The sequence below is a fragment of the Crocuta crocuta genome, unplaced genomic scaffold (assembly GCF_008692635.1).
Source record: "Crocuta crocuta isolate KB4526 unplaced genomic scaffold, BGI_CrCroc_1.0 scaffold11, whole genome shotgun sequence".
Lineage (NCBI taxonomy): Eukaryota > Metazoa > Chordata > Mammalia > Carnivora > Hyaenidae > Crocuta > Crocuta crocuta.
This window is the reverse complement of record NW_027528624.1, coordinates 852,295-872,288: the sequence shown is the minus strand read 5'-3', so window position 1 is coordinate 872,288 and position 19,994 is coordinate 852,295. Positions and strand designations below refer to the sequence as shown.

General features: G+C 38.7%; 1 pseudogene; it reads left to right on the top strand.

Annotated features, from left to right (window-relative positions):
• Nucleotides 1-12,568: 12,568 nt before the first annotated feature.
• On the top strand, nt 12,569-12,666 carry LOC144224250 (U6 spliceosomal RNA; annotated as a pseudogene).
• Nucleotides 12,667-19,994: the final 7,328 nt, after the last annotated feature.

Genomic DNA, 19,994 nt, shown 5'->3' with positions numbered 1-19,994 from the left:
CTTCCTCCAAGTATGGCAGTGATTGTTTACCTTGTGGGGATGACAGGTGGCAGACAACTCTCTCCCACATTTCTTTCCCAGAGGTGCTCCACCTCACAAGAGCAGGTTTGGGCTTCCCATGTTACAGTCAATTGGGAATACAGCTCTTACAGTTCACTGGTATAAGTCTGTTGATATTCCCTGTGGTATAGCATTGGCATCAATGGAACTCAGTTGAGAGAGATTAAAGCATTTGATTTCAGTATATAGGCAACAACAGAAAGTGTGAGCACCATGTAGAATGGGACATGTATGCTATCTCTAAAGGAACAGCCTCTTCTCACATCAGCCAACTTTTGCAACATGAGGATGCTGGCCCCTTGGTGCTATGTCTATTTTTAGTGGAAAGCTGGAAAGCCGGATTTTTATGTAGTATTTTCCAAATTCTAAATGTGATCAGCAAATTCAAATTCAAAACACCATGGAACCGTTGCCTTCTGAGCCAAACTAAACATTTCTACAGGTGGAATTTGACTAGTATGTATTCTTGGCACGGACTTTACCAACCCCTCTCTTAAATATCTTGGAACTATTTCATCATGCCAGTTCTGTTCTACAGAGTCCATTCAGGCATGAGGCCACCATTTTATTGAAGCACAATTGGAGGGCAGGTTTGGCCAAGGTCATAAGACTACTTAAGGTCACAAAGCTAGTTGGTAGGAAAGCTGACTTAGAAGACAGGTCTTGTGACTCCTTGGTCACTGCTTTTGCCTACACAGTTTATTATTTTCTGGTTGATTTTGACCTATAGTTATTCCTTAACAGGTTCTTTCTCCTTTAATCATTCAATTAGTATCAGCATCTGCTCTTTTTATGAGTCTAGATTCCTCTGAGACTGTGTATAATCAGCCTAGTGGGCAGTTATATATGGCCCTGAAAGAAAAACTTCTTGATTTTCAACCTGATAAATCACAGAGATTTCATGAAACTTTTGGTCTCTTTGACAACCTCCCTCTCAATAACTGGTGGAAAAATTATAGTGATTAAGAACTGGTTATTCCAGGAGCCTGGTGGCTCAGTTTGTTGAACATCTGATTTTGGCTCAGGCCATGACTGTGAGTTTGAACCCCACCATCGGGCTCTCTGCTATCAATGCAGAGTCCACTTTGGATCCTCTGTGCTCCCCTCTCTCTGCCCCTCCCCCACTCAGTCTTGCCGTCTCTCTCAAAAATAAATAAACATTAAAAAATAAAGAAAATAAAAGAATTGGTTATTCAAAATGTTGTTATATTATTAGGCTATCAAAATGTGATTACTTAAAAAGAAAATTTCTTCTTTTATTAAAAATGTTTATTTTGGAGAGCCTGGGGGGCTCAGAGTCAGAAGCTTAACCAACTGAGCCACCCAGGCACCCCCCCCCCAATATATAAGCAAATTTGCAAATTCATCTGTAAAAGGACACTGTNNNNTGTAAAAGGACTCGGTAAAATACAATTCTGCCTCATTTTGATGCAAAACATTAGCTTATAGTAATTCAAAATATTTTCAGTAAGATATGCCCCATGAATATCTTTGGTCAACAGTTTTAGAAAATTGATCTTAAAGCTGTATGCACTGTATCAGACTGCTCATTTGGCAAGAAATTCTAGGATAATTTTAACCCAACCTTTGCCTGTACCCACAACTTTACAGCACTCAGGTTTGTGAAGGCTATAACTATTTGAACTTTATCTACAACCTGATAGCACTATCTTTAGGACCAGTGCTGTCCCTAAGTAGGATATATTAAAGCATATTAGACAATCTGTCTAGAATTCAGCAGAACCTTCCTTATCTTGCTAATGGTCCAGCTTTGACCTTATTTCCAGTTCTAATATTTAGGCATTTATCTTTTCTCTCATACATATTTTTTTCTATAACACATAGTATGACATCATGAAAAAAAGTGCTCAATTATCTCAAAGTGAACACAATTACCACCACCTGGGCAAGAAGTAGAACATTAACAGTACCCAGAAGCCCTGTGTTCCCTGCCGTATCTGCTACTCTATGCCCAAAGTTGACACTAGTCTGTCTTCTAATGCCTGGTCTAGAACTAGAATCATATGGTATATATTTATTCATGACTGTCATCTTAGCACTCCACATTGTGTTTATGAGATCCAATCAAGTTACATATAGCAGGAATTCATTCTTTTTCACTGTATAAAATGCCATTGTACAAATGTATTGTAATTTACTTAGCTTATCTTCTAATGTTACACGTTTCAACCCAGATTTTTGCTCTTGTGAGTAATGCTGTCCTGGACATTCTTGTACGTATCTTTTAGAGTACATATGCATGCATTTCTGTTGAGTGTGCATGTAGAAGTCAAGCTGTGGGGTCATAGAGTATGCTCAATGTTAGTACGTGATGCCAATGTTTTCCAACATACTTGTACCCATTTATACTCAAAGTGTAGGAGATTTCTCATTTGCTCTTAGCCTCACCAAAGATCTGTCTTTTATATTTTATCTCTTGGGAATGTTGTGTTCTCTCATGGCCATTATAATTTGCATTGCCCTGGTGACTGATGAATTTGGGTCCCTTTTCAAATGTGTGTTGGCCATTAAATTATTCTCTTATAGAGTGTTGGTTCAAGTCTCTAGTCCACTTTTCTATTAAATTGTCTGTTTATACTAATTTGTAGGAGTTATATATATATATATATATAATGGAGAGAAATCTTGAGTCAGTTATATTGGTTGTAAATATCCATTCCTACTCTTTGGCTTGCCTTTTCATGGCAAATCAAAACACCATGCTAATGGCGTTTTGTTGAAAAGCAGAAAGTTAATGAAGTTTAATTTTTTATTACTTTCTTTATTGAAAGTGGTTTTTGTTTCCTTTTAATGAATGATTTTCCTATTCCAAGATTTGAATTTTTTCCTATGCTATCCTCTAGAAGCTTTATGGCTTTATTTTTCAAAGTTAGAACTATAATTAATCTGGAATTAATTTTTGTGATGTGGGGTATGGACATTTTAAATATTTTTTCTATATGGCTCCCTAAATGACCTAACACCATTTATTGGAGAGATTGAGCTTTCCCATTTGCGTGCGTGCTCTCTCTCTCTTTCTGTGTGTGTGTGTGTTTAAAGACTACTATTGAAAGTGCAAATGCTTTCTTGAAAGATACTCTGAGACTTGATCATTGTAACTAACCACAAATAGATGCAAATACATTTGAAGTTTTATTTTTAAATTGAAATGAGTTATATTTCATAACCTGAGAAAAAAGCTGAAAATAAAAGGAGGCAGATAGAGTTAAAGAAGTCAGAAAGGGGAGGAGAAGAAGGGAGCACATATAAGAGATTCTAGCAATGAAGAGTTGAGTCAGAGCCCTCACAAATCTGTCCTCAGAAAATTAAAAAGGAGAATATATGGTCTGTATGAAAGCCTAGGTCATGGAGGCAGGAAGAATTTTGCAACTTTGAAAGTACCCGTATCTCAAGAGGGGTGAGGTGTGCGGCAGTAATTTAAGTGCAATTTAAATGTGAGACTGAACAAAGAAGCTGTAGTCTCTAGAAGGGACTAGTTGGAGGCTTCCCCTAGTTGTAAGTTACTGAAGGAAGTGAGATTAACAATATGTAGTACGGGTGGTTTAGGTTTGAACAAAATGATTCATTGCTGAGTAATTGTATTACACTCTCTCTTATCCTCCTATGGAATTCCTCCCTATAATAACTAAAGAAAAATTGTTACTATCAGAGCTTTAAAGATTCCCAAAACTTACACTTTGGAAGAAAACAGAAAGACATTGAAGAGGGAGAGTACTAAGAGTTTCACTTGATGCTTTTCCCTTTTAAAAAGGGAAGTTTCCGTTTCTGCCTGTGGCTGGTGATCGTGTAGAGAAAATGAAGTTTGCAAAAAGCCACACATAGGAATGGGTCAGAAAGGTGGTACAGGGCTCAGGGGTGAGGGTGAAAGAGCTTTGGCTTTTATTTCATTGCAGACAATAGCCGTCATCATGTGACAGACCTATTTCAGTTTATTAGGAGTAATCTTTTACTCAGTTCATTTAGAGTCATCTGATTTACTCATGAAGATGACTCAGTGGGCATATATGTGGCTGGCTATTACTAGAGATTTAAGGTGAGGGTGAAAAAACTATGGCTTTTGGTGTTTCTACTGAAAAGGTGTTTCCAGGCTCATAATAAATGGTATTTGACTTAAGACACTCTAAAATATCCTCAGTGTTAAGCCAGGGAAACTGCAGTGTAAGCATAAAGTACTAAGCATATGATCTCAGGCTGCTCAGGCTCTGAATTAATACTTGAACCATTTTGTATGTGAATTATTGGAATTATGAGCCACTTGAGAGCTTGAATCACGTATGTAATCTATCCAGTACAGTGCTCTGAGTATATGGGACTTAATAAGTGCTTTTTGATTGATTGCAACTAAAATCTTCAGCAAAATTCTATAATATTCACTGAAGCTGAGCTATATTGAATTGAGGATAGTCAGGTGAAAGAATGCTAAGAAGTAACGAAGTAAAAATGTCGTCTTCTCTGTGATTACAATAATCATTGCAAAGCAGACCTACAAAGGAAAAGATCTAATGTCATTTCAACAGTCCAAATCTGTATGTTTTCAGGTTGTACGACTCCTAGAGCCAAGCCCTTTTTGAAGCAATGTAAAAATTCCCCTATGATCCCACATAGCTCTAAAAACCTCTAAATTCCTGAGAGAAAACTCTTGCTTACTTTTTCAGCTCCCGAAATCCACGTCCTTTATCTTCCCGTCATCTCCGATGGTTCAGCATTATCCCGTCAAACCAGTTTCCGGGTTTAGTTATACCTAAAACCATCTTTAGATCTCAGGAAGTGCCTTGAAGATTTACTTTGATTTTATGACCTGTTGGATCTTCTCACATCCGTTCAGTCCAACAAGTATAATTGAATTCTCCCATATATGTGACATTAACCCAAATACTGAGGATACAAAGATGAGTATTTCTTTTGTCAAAGGGGTAAACATCTGATGCAATGGCCCTCAACTCTAGAGCATTCACCTTATTTGGGGAGCCTTAAAACGTACATGGGGAGTCACACTTAGAATCTTCTAAAATAGGTCTTGGGTGGGTCCTGGGCATCAGAAGTTTTAAAAACTCCCCAGGTGATCCTAACATACAGTAAAGAACAACCAGTCTAATAGGTGAGTTAATAAAAGTTAACATTTATTAAGGGCAGCTTTATACCAGGCATTATTCTTTTCTCATATTTTATATTATTTAGTTATTCTAATAATCCAGTAAGATAAATGTATTGTTACCACCATTTTTTAAGAGAATGGCTCCATTTATTTATTATTTTTTTAAGTAAGCTTATGTTTAACATGGGGCTTGAACTTATGACCCTGAGATCAAGAATCACATGCTTTAGACTGAGCCAGCCAGGCACCCCTAGTTACTTCCATTTCATGGGTAAGGAAATGGTTCAGGGTAAAGTTTTATGATGTGTCTAAGGCCACACACTTAGTATGTGGGAGAATAAAAATCCATGTCACGATCTGCTCTGGAGCCTGTGTTTCTACACATACTCGAGTTACCTGCCCGACAGGGACTTCACTTGATAAGCTCTTCAATGGTGGCAGTTTGTAAAATGTACTGAGAGAGGAGAGTTCAGAGCTGTTGATTCTGATCGTGATTGAGGAGGTTGGAGAATATTTTACAGTGAAGCAACTATTTAAGCTTAACCTTAAATGATGAGTAGGATTTATAGGCAGAGAAGACAGTTTAAATGGAAGAGATGTTCTCTGCAAAGGCATTCAAAATTTATGCGTGGAATATTCCAGAAATATGTTCTGCCTTTTGAGTTGGGTTCTGCAGTCACTTTAAACCCTTCATCTTGGAATAATCTATCCTCAGTATCCCACCTTGCCTAAAAAGTATGCCTTTCCTCAGTGCTTTATCATTCATTTTATATTTCAAGATATAAAGATCTATTTTAATATATTGAAACATTTTAAACCAAAACAAATAAAAGTACAAGTAGCAGCACCTGTGGGTTGTGTTGGTCAACACATGAGTGTTGTTCCCAGCATGCTTCTCGGCACTGTCTACAGTGTTTATAAAGTGTGGTAGGTTTCACCATAGCTAAAATAGCATTTTTCTAAGTGAAACTATAAGTTATCATTATTTTGGCCGAGTCATCATGACAAAAATGTTTATTTTTATACATTTCATAAACACTTTTATAAAAAATACAAAAATGTTAATGTTTATTTCCATACTCATTTCATTAGATAGCCTTTGGCTCTTGGAATGTCGTGTTTATGAAATGGACAGTAAATAGAACTGGAAGATATTCACTAGATTCTGAGGGTGAGAGACCTCCATGCATGTCTCGTATAGGGTGTGTCTGTCTGGAAGTGATAGATTAATACAGATTTCCTGATAAATCCGGCAAAGTCCCAGAAGTAAGGCCTGGGTAGGCCAGCCCTAGGCATGCTGACAGCATAGAAACTAGAATTCTGAAGTAAGTAACTAGTGTAGCAATAAATTCCTTATAAGGTAATAGGGTATATGTATCCTTGGGGGCTGATGTGGCCTCCAAGGCCCAACATAGTATAAATGACCATGAGCGTGTGTTCCGGGTTCCTCTGACATAGGCAAGTCCCCACTTCAGGCTGTACTGATTACCTCTTTTTACCACTAAACTTGGTGTTGTGGACTGAATTGCGTCTGCCTTCCCCTGCCCCAATTCACGTTAAGGAAGCCTTAACCTCCAATGTGATGGTATTTGGAGATGGGGACTTTAGGAGATAATTAAGTTTAGGTGACATCATGAGTGTGAGGCCTTCTGATGGGACACCAGAGAGCTTGTTTCCTCTCTCTCCACCATGTGAGAAAACATTGAGAAGGAGGTTGTCTGCAAGCTAGGAAGAAAGTCCTACCAGGGAGCCAATGGGCCTGCACCTTGAACTTAGACTCCCAGCTAGAAGAACTGTGAGAAATGAATTCTGTGGTTCATTTTTTGCTTTTATCTATCTATCGATCGATCGATCTATCATCTATTTATAGATCTATCAATCATGTTTATTTACTATTGAGAGAGAGAAACAGAGCACAAGCCAAGGTGGGACAAATTGAGAAGGAGACACAGAATCAGAAGCAGGCTTTAGGCTCTGAGCTATCAGCACGAAATGAAATGTGAGATCATGACCTGAGCCAAAGTCAGAGGCTTAAGCGATTGCGCCACCTAGGCATCCCTGAATCCTTTGGTTTAAAAAGCCTCCCAGTTGGGGTGCCTGGGTGGCTCAGTCAGTTAAGCATCTCACTTTGGCTCAGGTCATGATCTCACGGTTCATGAGTGGCTCAGGTCATGATCTCACGGTTCATGAGTTCGAGCCCCACATCAGGCTCTGTGCAAATAATGTGGAGCCTGCTTAGGATTCTCTCTTTCCCTCTCTCTCTGCCCTTCCCCCAATCTCGAGTGCATGCTCTCCTGCTCTCTAAAAATAAATCAACTTTAAAATAAATAAATAAATGCCCCCTCGGTCTTTGGGCAGCTTTTTTGGTTATGTCAGCTCGAGCTCCAGCAGCAGGCTGAGACTCTTGGGGGCACCTTGATGAGGAACAACAGAAACATGAGGAGCTATGTACATTCATTTGTGTCCCCAATCGTAGGTGTAGCATGGTTTTCAGTAAAAACTGTTAAGAAACCAACTTCGAACCCAGTCTGAGTTGTCATTCCTGTCAGTTAACTCTCTTATTTTGTCCTTAGTTACCTTGTTGTATCAAGCAAGATATCTTACTTTGTTTTCTTTTCCTAGAAGATAAGTGAATTCTGTGTGAGTTTTAGGTAGACTGTCTCGACAACCAAATAGCTTTATATTTTAAATTTTATTAAAATAACAAACTTAGCACAACCTGCCTTGACAGAGTGAGATACTTATTTTTGTGAAGTGGAACTGTTTAGCTGAGCGTCAACTTCGGGATCCATGGGTTTCTAGTGACATCTGCTGGACACATGAATGGCAGCGATTATTTGTTGCCTAATTCTGCCTTGTGCAGTGAGAGCAACCAAACTCCAGAGTTAGGAGAGTGACCTCTAGCGAACAAGCCTTAGAAAGTTTCTTTTTATTTGAATTTGTGAAAGCTCAGTATGCCATTTAGACAGTTTAATAATTAGAGGAAAGAAAGATAAGAGCGTAAGCATTGAGTATACTCAAACTTGTCGATGATGTTGAATTCTTTTCCCTGTAAGGAGGAATTTTCTATATGTACTAGAATTATATTTCGATGATTATAGCCTATTTTATGGATTTTCCATTTTGCTTTCATGTATAATTTTATACCAAAAGGCTATCTAGTATAGTAGCTTACAGCATAGGCTCTGGAGTCAGATCCAGGACATTGCCAATTAGTAAATTTTTGCCAACTGAAACACAGACTTTGCCAATTACTAAATTTTTGCCTTGAGCAGGCTACTTAACTTTCCTATGCCTCAGTTTCCTGGGCTTGAAATGGAGATAATTGTATCTACATCAAAGAAATTAGAACAGTACCTGATACAAAGTAAAATGTGAAATTAGCTGCTTTTAATTAAAAGAGAACAAATAAAATCCTTGTAATTTTTATCATTCTCGGATCAGATTAGTCTCTTGGCCATCTTTTTGTTGGTGGTAAGCTGCAGACAAGTGACTCATTGCCAGGATACGGGAGACATTTTACAGAAGGGAAGATACAAATTTGTGCCCATGGCCTCATAAAATCTGCATGGAGAATCTGTGGAGATAAAGATATTCTAGTGGTATGACTGTGGGTGGTTGTGTCTACTGTAGGAAGTACAATTTTTATGAGCGGATATATAGTCACAAGGATGGCATTGGATTATCTTCATGGAGGGGGTAGGAAGCTCAATGATAAAATACCATGGAGTCATTGGGTACTGGAGAGAACTGGGGAGGCCTTCAGTCTGCTGAGGTTGGTCCTTGGATTAGACACATGTTCTGCAGGTCCATTGCCTTCCCCGAGCCATCAGCGAGAATTATATATAGGGAACGCACAAAGAACAAGATCTCAGGCAAGCCAGCGTGGGAAAGGAAGGCACAGGTACAGAAGCTGGGCACAGAACTTGATGAACCCTGGCAGAGTTAACATTTCTGCAAAGCTGCTGGAGCTGCGGTTGGGGCCTCAGTATAGCAAGCGATGGTAGAGAGTCATTTGCTTTAGTTCTCTGATGGAAATACATTTTCCAGCCAGGGAAGTCAAATCAGAGATGGAATTTGGGGGAGGGATCTTTAAATTCCTTTTTATTTTTAATTTTGTAATCAAAGTAATACAAGCAAAACTTTAAAAACTAAAATAGTGGGGCGCCTGGGTTGCTCATTCAGTTGAGTATCTGACTTTTGGTTTCGGCTTCAGGTCATGATTTCACTGTTCATGGGCTCAAGCTGACAGTGTGGAGCTGCTTGGGATTCTCTGTCTCTCTCTCAAAATCAATAAATAAACTTTAAAAAAAGCTTAAAGAAAACAAATTAAAATAGCATAGACTAATAAAAAACTATAGTCCTTCTGATATAGTTCTAAAGGTAACCAATTTTAACCCTTTTAGCTTTTTCTACTCCCTTGGTTACCTTCACAGGTCTAAATAATGTACTAAGATCACTATTCATAAATAATTCTATTTAATAAAATATTTACTGACTTTCTGCTCAGACCCACGAGCTTTCAGTTCACCATTTTAGTGTCTTCCTAGTGGATGTAGACTGGCAGTCTACATTTGGCCTACACACTGAAAAAAAAGTTTGAGCCAAAATATAAAGGATCAAGCATAATTATAACATAAAAATATAGATTCTTCTGCTTTGCTTGAAAAAAATCATCAAATATTCAAAACTGGATTTGCAGTCTTTTATGAAACCATTGGCCTGAGCTGAGTCATGACTGCCAGTCACTCAGATCTCTGATTTCCCCCTGATTCTGTATTTTGATCATGTCTCATGAGTTGTGCTGGTTAGCATATGGATACTTATATCTTTATTTCTAGAACCATCACAGACCACTTTACAAGATAGGGCTGTTAGTACCTTTATCCTTCTCTTCAATATGTTTCTCACCTTCTCAGCTGCTGCCTTCTGCATTTAACTCCTGAAATGCCAATGTTAAAAGTATAACTTCTAAAGCCATTATTATGTCTTCAATGTTTCATCATGCTTTATTTAATACACAGATTTCTGATTTCAGTTAGAAAGAGATAGCTTATAGCACAACAATGCTCCCATCAAGAAAACCTGCAAAAAGCTCAATGCCAAAAGCATGTTTGAAGGCATCTGAGGCAGTATGGACTTGAGGTACCAATATATTGGAGAGAAAGACATGTTACTGAGAGGGAGCCTCCCACTCTGCCTGAAGTTTGATCCCTCAGGGCCCTTGCCAGTTCTGGGCATGGGACAGAGGCTGAGAAGCTGGGTAGAAGGGGAAGGCTAAGAAGAATCAGAACTGGTAAAAAATTCAGCAATCTTGCAAGGCCAAGGAGGTGACCATTGGAGTGTGAGGACAGTCAAGACAGCCAAGACTTGAGGGGACAAAATCTTGGAAAGAAAAAGGGAGTACAGAGAACTAAACCCAATACTTGGCTAGTTTTCTCCTTGAGACATTTGCTGATTCTTTTAAATAATGTTTACTTATTTATATTGAGAGAGAGAGAGAGAGAGAGAGCGAGCACAGTGGAGGGGCAGAGAGAGAGAGGGAGAGAGAGAATGCCAAGCAGTCTCCATACCTTCAGTGTAGAGCCTGACTTGGCGCCCAGTCCCACGAACCACAAGACCATGGCCTGAGCCAAAATTAAGAGTCGGATGCTCAAGGGACTGAGCCCCTCAGGTGCCCTTCATTTACTGATTCTTTTTTTTTTTTTGTAAATATCTTATTTATTTATTTTTGAGAGAGAGATAGAGACAGCATGAGCAGGGGAGGGTCAGAGAGAGAGGGAGACACAGAATCTGAAGCAGGTTCCAGGCTCTGAGATAGCTGTCAGCACAGAGCCCAATGCGGGGCTCGAACCCACGAACCGTGAGATCATGACCTGAGCTGAAGTTGGACACTTAACCGACTGAGCCCCCCAGGCGCCCCTGATTCTTAAGTTGAAAAGAGAAATTGAGCAGAAAGTGGTGGAAAAGCCAGGTGGCAGTCTTTTGTAGTCTAACAGTGCCACATAAGAAGATAAAAATTGAAGCCATGGAAGAAGTGCTGTAGTAAACACCCCAGGCTTTGCTTGGAGAGCTAAAGTCAAGGAGTGGGTACAAGTAAGAGAAAAGTCAGACAGTGAAAAGACCGTACGCAGGGCAGCTTCAAATCTAAATGCACTGGGTGTGTTGAGGTTACCTACACCCACGTCTGTCGCCTGCCAGAGAATGGGGTGGATCCTCTTGAATAGAAGATAGCATCACCCAGAGCCTCTGCGATTTTTCATATATAATGCCTACTGTTCAATGAAAAGTTACTACTTGTTTCAAGAAAACAGGATTAAGAGAGAGAATAGACCTGCAAATAACTCAGATGTCAGAGTTACCAGATACAGACTTTAAACCGATTATTCAGATTTTCTCTATCTTCATGAACTAATTTTGGTAAGGCTTATTTTGCTGGAATATCATCCATTTTTATCAAAATTCTCAATGTGATGGGCATGGAGTTATTAATAATATCTTCAGATTGTTATTAATGTTGGTGGAATCTGTAGTTATGTCTTCCTTACATTGTTTGCATTGATCATTGTGCCTTCTTTTTAGTCCCCCAGTTTTCCCAAGTGTCCTCAATTTTCTTAATCTTTCCAAAATACAACCTTTTGTTTCTCTTGATTCTCTATTATATATTACTTATTAGCCTTTTGTCTTTATTATTAACTTTCTCTTGCTTTTTGTAGATCTTTTCTGTTCTTTTTATATTCTTGAGCTAGATGTTCAGTTCATTGCCTTTCAACTTAATTCCTTTCTTCTTTTTTTATATTAGAGACAGAGAGAGAGAGCAAGCAGGGGAGAGGGGCACGGTGGAGGGAGGGGAAAGAGAGAATCTTCAGCAGGCTCCATGCCCAGTGCAAAGCCCAACGTGGAGCTCTGCCTGGACCATGGCCTGAGCTGAAATTAAGCGTCAGACGTTCAACTGACTGAACCATCCAGGCACCCCTCAACCTAATTCCTTTCTAATATAAGAAAGACCAGAAATGTTGCTTTAAATGCCAAACATTTTTGATACATATTTTGATGTGTTTTTATTGTCACACAGTTAAAAATACTTTCTAATTTCCCTTTTGATTTCTTTTTTGAGTCATAGGTTATTTTGAAGCCTATTTATTAATTTTCAGTAGATGGTAAACTTTTACATATGGTTTGTTATTAATTCTCATCTTAATTTCATTTGGTCAGAGAATATAGTCTGTATGACTTCAGTCTTTTGAAATACAAATTCGCTTTAGGGCTAGATATATGATCCTTATTTTTTCTGATAAATATTGTGTATCTGCTAGGTGACTTGTTGATTAGACCCACACATACTTTCATCACTACCACTTTTAGTGGGTTTCATTGATAGGCTTTATTGTGGTGCTCTCTTCAGCAGCACATATACTAAAATTGGAACAATACAGAGAAGATTGGCATGGCCCCTGCACATGCTAGTGCATGAAGCGTTCCATATTTAAAAAACAAACAAACAAAGATGGGCTTCGCTATGAAGAACTCGCAAGTCTTGGAAGTGTTGTGTGATAATTTTGGTGACATTGCTCTCGTCAGTGCAGTATGATGGCCTGATTCTGTAATCTGCAAACACCCTTTCATAATCTCTGCTTATATTGTTCTAATTTTTCATGAAACTATATGTACTCAGATGGCAAAACAATGACCAAAAAATTAATAAATCCACTAATGTTTGTAGAAGCACTATTCACAATAGCCCAAATTTCCTTCTTATAAGACACTAGTCATCCAGCATGGCCTCATTTTAAATTGATCACCTCTGCAAAGACCCTATTTCTAAATAAGATCACTTACTTCTAACTAAGGTACTTTAGGTTAGGACTTCAAAATATTTGGGGGGGTGGGGAATGTAATTCAATCCATAATAGGGACAGTGATATTCTATGTTCACACATGGGAGTCCAAACAAAGGGCAAAATTCCCTCCAAAATGCAGGGGAAGCACTAAATGCCCTCACAGCCTCTTACACAAAAAGCCCTGTGATTTAAGGTCTACCCTCAAACTCTCACCTCAGAGTAACAACAATCAAATTATTTTTGTCTAACCTTTGCTTCTACCTCCCTTCCAGATAAATGGACATTCAGCAGCCATTTAACTCCCTCTGGATTGTCTTCCAATTTCCATACTACTCTCTTTTATTCTCTCTTCAGCATCTTTATTAATTTGGCTCTACACACGATGTGTAGAAGGCTATCAATAAAGCAATACATTAAAATAGTTACTGAAACACTAACATTTTCCTTTAAACTACCCTGAGTAGAAATAATCCCAGGTGGGTGGTGTAATTTTCACAGTATTGGAAAGACATATTTCTGTCCTTGGTTACTTCCCTCACTTTCTCATATTTCCTTGATATCTGAAATTGATTGAGAGGTAATAAATCTTATTTTGCAATTAGAGAAAAGGCTAGTGCCCCCAGGAGGGGTAGCACATTGTTTGAGTTTATTCTGTGTGTAAATGATGGATTGGAGATCCTCTCCCAAGAATGGGGTTGATGGAATGAGGAGCAAACACCACCAGCTGGAACTCTAAAATGAGAAGGAAAGGTCATGGATAGGACAGAATTGTAATACAAAATATAACATTTCCCCATTGAAAGATTTATCCTGCCCCATTATTATTCAGTCACTTAAAATTCTTCACATTGTGAAAGGAATTCAGATCTACTTCTAAAGATATGCACAATTTAGCAAGATCAACTAAAAATAAATATGAACAATGAGGCAGATGAAAAATGTAGGGAGGAAAGTAAGGCAGGGCTAGGGTTGTCCACCCATGATGACCAGGTCATGTCCACGTGTGACGCACACACTCTGCCACCTGCTTCTATCCATTTGACAGATAGAGGTCCCAAACCTGGCCCAAGTGTTCTGGTAGCTAATGTGAAAAAGAAACATGTGCCCACCAGTAAGGTTTGTAGTGAACTATAATCTCAGAGGATCGGACTCATTGTGTTTAAAAATAGCTTTCACGTTATTCTGATGTGTACTCTTCATCAAAACTCAAGTTCTTAAAGGTTTATGTTTTCTCTTTCTCCTACTCATAGTGTCTTGTCTTCCAGTCATTCCCACATAGGTGTCGAGACAACATCATAATGTATATTCTAGATAAAGTACAGGAAAAGCATTTTGAGTAGAATAAAATGTTGTAGGAAATGGCTTTCTTTGAGAGCCATCAGGTAATTAAAGTAATATAAAAGGAACATTTTTTTGAGAATACAGGATAGAATAATATTATTTTCCTTACTTCGAAGAACTAAATAATTTAAAAGTTTAACATATATAATAGAGGTGTCCATGAATTTTAATGGTCAAGTAATGAAATAATTCTTTGATATTGCAAAGTGATTTATTAATTATTTAGGACAAATCTCAGTGAAGTTATTCTGACTTGAGTGATTTAGGAATGCTAATTTGGTGACTTGAATTTCATAATTGCTTAATGAAGTCTGCTGTTTCCTTCTCAAGACTACATTTGTTGGTGCTCTCAAAATATAACATTTTTACAGAAAATGAGATAAGACGTGTATTCTTTCTCTCTGTGTGGTGTCTGGGCATACAATTTCTGAGTGTGCCTGAATGTGAGGTATTCATTGATTTTCATGCATTGATTCACATGAGTAGGAATGCATTTGAATTTATAGTAAATGCTTTTGGCTGCTGTCTCTGATGTTACTGTAACTGAAGTAGCTCAAAAGCACAAAAGGTCATGTCAGGCATTTATGTCCAATTTACTAGTGCTGTTTATAAAGGTACCTTGTGTATTATTGCTTTGTTCACGCACTTTATAGGAAATCCTGTCATCCTGTTACTTCCTTCCATATTTCAGCTCTTTCTCATTATAAATAAAAGCATTTGTTGCTAATGTCCCTTAAGCCACATGGTGGGGGGGGGGCAGCGTGGACCTCTGTTAAGTCTCACTGGCTCTTTGAAATGATAGCCTCACTCAATCTTAAGTATGAAAGATGTGGGCTGAATTTCACATCTATTGTTTTGCTATGTCTGAAATGTAAGGCACCATCCATAGACAATTTCCTAAAGAAAAAATTTTATAACTGAGTCACAACTGTCCCCACCCACCCATTGTTAGTCTAACTTTTCCCTAGTTACCAAATCTAATTTTATCCCTTATGTGATAATGGCCATTTACACAGAAATTTTTTGGATAGATCTTTAAAAAAAGGCCTCAGGAAATTTTTAAAAAGTGTCTACTTGTCATCAGTGTTAAATTTATCCCCACTTCCTGTCAGCAACCTATAGAGGTGGTCATACTTTAGACTTGGCTATCTCATGGATCTGCTCCATGTGCAAGATCTGGAGCTCTAACTCCTCTCTCTGATCACTACTTCATTTATAAAACCCAAGTAGTAGGAGCCAGGACTGGAAAGACTGTGCTTTGGAATCAAATATACCCCGAAATCTGGAGACTTCAATGCAACAAAAGCTTTACTTCTCACTCGTGGGCCTACTCTGATGGTGGGTCAAGGACACATAAATTCTATTCACATGAGTGGCTTCAGTGTGTTTCACATCCACCCTTTTGTAAACAATTCTGCATTTTCTAGGAGAAGAGGACAATAGGAGAGGAAGAAGAAAATTCAGGTCAAATGTTCCTGGGTAATTATTTGAAACCACAGCTGGCAGTCCTTCAAGAGGTTGGGGATGGTTCAATCCAGAGAAGATCTATTCCTCGAAGCTTCTTAAAAAGTAAACAAACCTGAGGAATAAGCGTACACTGAATTTATTTATGTCAGACTTAAAGCTGGGTTAGTGATGGTCACTTAAACATGAACTGGAACACGGATTGCATCTTGTCAGATAATAAACTACAACAAAGCAATGAAGAGTTTTATGGTCCAAAGCTCTTTCAAACTTCAGTTCCCATCCTCACAACAACCTTGTGAGGTAAGTAGGCATGTTTTAATCTGTTTTACAGATAAGGAAACTGAGGTTGAGAGGTAGGTGAGTTCTATAAAGTTTCTAAGTAGGAGCATTGAGATTAGAGTTTACCTCTTTAGCTTCTTCAACTTGATCTTTTTCCTTACATTCATCTCACTACATGGATTCACTGCTAGGGCAGAGAAAGAACTTGGGAAATGGTGTATATTCTTTTGTTATCATACACAGGCAACCAGAGGAATGGAGGGCATATAGACTTTTTTTTTTTTAATCAGAATTAGGCCCTCTAGGCATGGGATAGAGGGGAGCATATGATTCATCCTGTCTTTGTCATTCATGTTTAGGTAGGTATGCATTCCAAACCCTCAGTGTCCCTACTTGCAAAATTATGTCATTTCTCTTACATCTCTTTAAAACTTAATAGAGAATTATGGTTTTTTTGGTGTGATATTGACTCTTCCTACCTGTGAACACGGTATGCCTTTGTTCTCAAACTTTCTTTTAATCTCTTACAGTGTTTCAAGAATTTCTTGATGTAGGTCTTGGACATTTCATCATTAATTCACAAGTATCCTACTTTTGTTTGTTATTTTAATGGGACCATTTATTCCATGATAGCTTCTGAAGGGTTGTTGTTTGTATATATTAATTCTATTGATTTCTGCATATTAATTTTTGTGTCTAGTTAACCTATTGCCTTCTCTTATTTTAAATAGGTATATAGTTGATTCACTCAGGTTTTCTGGGTCAAGAATCATATAATCTTCAAATAATGATAACTTTGTATTTGCCTTTCAAGGGCTTACTATGTTTTCCTTTTGTGTAATTGGACTGTTTTAGTACCTCCAGTACTGTGTTAAATAATTATTGTGGTAAAGGACACCTTGCCCTTTTCCTGTTTTGTTTTTTTTTAACATTTTTATTTATTTCTAGGAGACAGAGAGAGAGACAGAGTGAGCAGGGGAGGGTCAGAGAGAGAGGGAGATACAGACTCTGAAATAGGCTCCAGGCTCTGAGCTGGCAGTCAGCACAGAGCCCGAGGCGGGGCTCGAACCAACGAACCGCGAGATCATGACCTAAGCGCAAGTCGGAGGCTCAACCGACTAAGCCACCCAGGTGCCCCCCTTTTCCTGTTTTTTAATGGAAATGTTTTTAGTGTTTTTTTCTATTAAGGTAAATCTTGGCTTTGGGGTTGAGCTAGAAATGGTATTATGTTAGGGAATCATTCATATAGTCACATTGATTTCCTATTTTATTGCACTTAAGTGTTTTGACCAGAAGGCACATGATGGTACATGAACTCCTAAGATCACTTTGATGAGAAATTGGATCTGGTCTATGTAATGGAAAACAGATTAAAAAAAAATACTCACAAACTGCAAGATCACAACCTGAGCAGAAGTCAGATGCTCGACTGACTGAGCCACCCAGGCAAGCCAATGGAATACAGAGTTTTAAAAAAAATCCAGTGCTGCTCTATTATAGTAGCTAGTAATGACATGAGGCTTTGACCATTAATGCCGCTGGTATGAACTGAAATGTACTCTAAGTATAAAACATACATTGGACTCTGAAGATTTAGTATGAAAAAAATAATGTAAGAGATCTCAATGTTTTTATATTGATTGTATGTTGAAATACTAATACATTGGAAATCTGCATTAAGTAAATTATTAAAATCAGTTCTACTTTTTTCTTTTTACTTAACATTTAAAATTACATGTGGGATTTCATTTGTAGCCTGCATTATATTTCACGTATGTTTGCAGTACTTTAAAAATTGTTTACTTATTTATTGTGAGAGAGAGCACTCAAGTGCGAGCACATGTGTGAGAGTGGGGGAGGGACAGAGAGGGAGAGAGAGTCCTATATGGGGCTTGATCCTATGAACAGTGAGATCATGATCTGAGCCAAATTCAAGAGTTGGACACTCAACTGACAGAACCCCCCAGGCGCCCCTTCAGTATTATATATATTAGCTAGTGCTTTACTAGGGTATCTACCAGCTTTTCTCTATATACATTCAGGAAGAAAAGGCTGCTGTAAGCAGAACTTTTTTGTCCTTTGGTCTTGGATAGGTCATCTTATTGTTGCCTCTGTAACACTGTTGTCACACAATAGTGTATGATTAGGTTCCTTTAGATACTCTCCTGGTGCTTAGCAAAACCTGTCTCTCCTCTTGGTGTGCGGTCCTCTGGGGAGGGGTTGGGCTTATCTGCATAAAGAGTTCAGAGACTCCTCACACACTTAACCTGCTCTCTAAAATTTAAAATTAAGCGGAAATTGTGGATGAACCAACGTCCAGGTAGGGCAAGAAGGTGACTGAAATAAAATTATTTCGAGAACAGTTGTGAGCTGCATTGGTGATCCATTCTCAATGGAGAATCTATAGGTTCAAAGAGAGAAAGTGCATGTTTAGCACAGAGCGTAGATAGTGGTAAGTCCAGTAGGCTCACCTGTTTTGGTGCAGGGAGTCTGTTTTGGGGTGTAGTGTCTGAGTGTGGGTGTTACTGTTACAAGTAAAATGAGGTGTTGGCATTCGGTGTCTGGCACAACTCAGCCTGTGTAGGTGCCTGGGCCAGTGCAGGTGTTCAGGAGCAGAGGACAAGTTCGTGAAGCCTGAGACATACCCTTCACGTCCCCTTCAGAGAAGCTGTATTTGTATTAAAGTAAGTCAGACCTGATACATACTTACTTAAGATTTTGAAAAGAGGTGTAGCTGAAAAATAGGTATAACTACTTTCCTAAAAGCAGCAGAAAAATAGCTGCAAAAATTTCCAAAGCCATTTTAAGACAAGGTGGTTTTCTAATCCTTTCCCACAGGATCATTATCACTAGCAGGAGTGGCAGCAGATGGAACTGTATATGTGGCGGTCAGGGAGGGGAGCTGGAGGAGTAATTCATCCGATCTCTAAAGCAGCAGCAGTTCTGATTCTAGATAAAATTTAAAAGTAGGCAAAAAGATCATGTGTTTTGTTTGAGGCTCCTCTTAGTCCTGGGTATGTTCCCCTTCTAGCCAACATTGCCCTTCTTCTCTTCTCCCTAGAAAATTTGTTCATTCATCCAACAGACATCTATAGACCACCTATAGAGCATCTATAGAGTATTAATTTTGTACCCCCCCTTTTTTTTTGAGAGAGAGGAAGAGAGAGCGAGAAAGAGGGCGACAATGCACTTAAGAGCCAGGGTGAGACAGAGAGAGAGAATCTTAAGCAGCCTCCACACTCAGCACGGACCCAAGGCAGGGCTCAATCCCATGACTCTGGGATCATGACCTGAACCAGAATCAAGAGTCAGCGGCTCAACCAAGGAGCCATCCAGGCACCCCTGTACCGCCTTCTGTGCCTAACACAACTGTGTTTGTGTAATAGGTACACAGCAGACTAACAGGTGGCTTTGAAAATGAATTATTTGAATATCAACATTTAAAACTTAAAAAAAAAATCTTTTGGTAAATGTTGCTTGATTGTATTAAAGAGTTGAAAATTGCTATTTCATGACTAAGACAGGTTTTCTCACGAACTCCACCCTGAATGCACTCTTGACTCCAACAGGAAATGCTGTTGTGATCACAAACATGACTCACGGAAAAGCCTGCCTTGATCTCTCCGCTGCCTCTGCTCTGTGTGTTTTGAGACGCTTCAACATTTAGGGGAGTTTCCAGTCTTGTTTTGATTCCTCTATCCTGAATCTCCCTCCTATCCAGGCTCTCCTCCCTGAAAATGTCACGTTTTCCACGTAGTTAAAAACCAAACCACAAAATAACAACAGGACAACCCATCACAAAACCGGAAGCTCTTCACTAGTGCACGGTGATCTTTGCGTCGGTGTGTACGTTGTTTCAATTCAGATTGTACTCTCAAAGTGAGGCCGCA